The sequence below is a fragment of the Ascidia mentula genome (genome assembly GCF_947561715.1).
Source record: "Ascidia mentula chromosome 2 unlocalized genomic scaffold, kaAscMent1.1 SUPER_2_unloc_4, whole genome shotgun sequence".
Classification (NCBI taxonomy): domain Eukaryota; kingdom Metazoa; phylum Chordata; class Ascidiacea; order Phlebobranchia; family Ascidiidae; genus Ascidia; species Ascidia mentula.
In genome coordinates this window covers 182,501-184,487 of record NW_028113687.1, presented here as the reverse complement: position 1 = coordinate 184,487, position 1,987 = coordinate 182,501, and the positions used below count along the sequence as shown (strand labels likewise).

Below are 1,987 nucleotides of genomic sequence, written 5' to 3'. Positions count from 1 at the left end.
ATTTTCACTGCGATTTGTTGAGAGTAAGCCTCAAGATCTGTCGATTTGTCCGCAGCGCGGGCGCACTTTGAGCGATCTCGGACGCCGAATGGGCGTTCGGGGTCGCTTTTTTTTTTCAAAAAATTTGGCAAAAATAGCCCAAAAAACACAAGCGGCGTTACCAGTTGCGTGCTCGCAGAGCTGGCTTTTGTTGCGTCGCTCAGAATTTGCTCCAGGAGGATCACCACAAGAGTACATGGAACAAATCTGACCCTACTATGTGGGAGCAAGCAGCTCGGTGCGAATGTGCGCGCGGCGTCGCTTGTTGCGTGCGGTTGGCGACTGGCTCGCTGAGCAGATTTGCTGCTGCTCGTTCGATGCCAAGGCGTCCACGGTGCGGGTCCTACTACGATGCGTGTTGTTGGCATAGTTGCACGTCGGCGTTACAGCTGGTTGGCGCTTCGCGCGTCCGGCCATGTTTCGCGCGTCCTTGACGGTTTTCAGAGTTCGTGGCCGAACCAAGCGTTGAGAATCGTAGCTTGAAAGTGACGGTCGGAGCGGGCGGCGGGCCCTGCGTCTCCACACGAAGCTACCTGGTTGATCCTGCCAGTAGTCATATGCTTGTCTCAAAGATTAAGCCATGCAAGTCTAAGTACGCGCTCTCGTACAGTGAAACTGCGAATGGCTCATTAAATCAGTTATGGTTCATTTGATCGTACATCGTACTTGGATACCTGTACAAAATCTAGAGCTAATACATGCGGTCAGCGCCTGCCTTGCGGCGGGTGCGCATTTATCAGTACAAAAACCGACCGGGCCGGCTTCGCGTCGCGCCCGCCACGTTTTGGCGACTCTGGATAACTGAGCGGATCGCACGGTCTCGAACCGGCGACAGATCATTCAAGTGTCTGCCCTATCAACTTTCGTCGGTAGGGTATCGGCCTACCGAGGTTCTTACGGGTGACGGGGAATCAGGGTTCGATTCCGGAGAGGGAGCCTGAGAAACGGCTACCACATCCAAGGAAGGCAGCAGGCGCGCAAATTACCCATTCCCGACGCGGGGAGGTAGTGACGAAAAATAACAATACAGGACTCTAAACGAGGCCCTGTAATTGGAATGAGCACACTTTAAAACCTTTAGCGAGTATCCATTGGAGGGCAAGTCTGGTGCCAGCAGCCGCGGTAATTCCAGCTCCAAAAGTGTATATTTAAGTTGTTGCGGTTAAAAAGCTCGTAGTTGGACGTTGGGCGCAGGCGGCCGGTCCGTCGCAAGGCGTGCACTGGCCGCACCTGGCCCTCTCCCCCGGCGCTCCGCCGGTGCCCTTGACTGAGTGTCGGCGGCGGCCGGGACGTTTACTTTGAAAAAATTAGAGTGTTCAAAGCAGGCGCTTCGCCTGAATAATGGTGCATGGAATAATGGAATAGGACCTCGGTTCTATTTTGTTGGTTTTCGGAGCGCGAGGTAATGATTAAGAGGGACGGACGGGGGCATTCGTACTGTGCCGTTAGAGGTGAAATTCTTGGATCGGCGCAAGACGAACGACTGCGAAAGCATTTGCCAAGAATGTTTTCTTTAATCAAGAGCGAAAGTCAGAGGTTCGAAGACGATCAGATACCGTCCTAGTTCTGACTATAAACGATGCCAACCAGCGATCGGGGGGCGTTACTTTGACGACCCCTCCGGCAGCTTGCGGGAAACCAAAGTCTTTGGGTTCCGGGGGAAGTATGGTTGCAAAGCTGAAACTTAAAGGAATTGACGGAAGGGCACCACCAGGCGTGGAGCCTGCGGCTTAATTTGACTCAACACGGGGAATCTCACCCGGCCCGGACACAGTGAGGATTGACAGATTGAGAGCTCTTTCTTGATTCTGTGGGTGGTGGTGCATGGCCGTTCTTAGTTGGTGGAGCGATTTGTCTGGTTAATTCCGATAACGAACGAGACTCTGGCTTGCTAACTAGTTACGCGACCCTATCGGTCGGCGTTGAACTTCTTAGAGGGACTAGTGGC

At 53.5% G+C, this 1,987-nt stretch overlaps 1 non-coding gene across 1 annotated transcript in view; it reads left to right on the top strand.

Moving 5' to 3' along the window:
- The first annotated feature begins 569 nt into the window (after positions 1-569).
- The window catches only part of LOC145916241 (small subunit ribosomal RNA), a 1,824-nt gene continuing 406 nt past the window's right edge, over positions 570-1,987 (top strand). Inside the window, exon 1 of the ribosomal RNA XR_014404493.1 lies at positions 570-1,987. This exon is cut by the window's right edge and continues 406 nt beyond it. This is a non-coding gene — a ribosomal RNA (small subunit ribosomal RNA).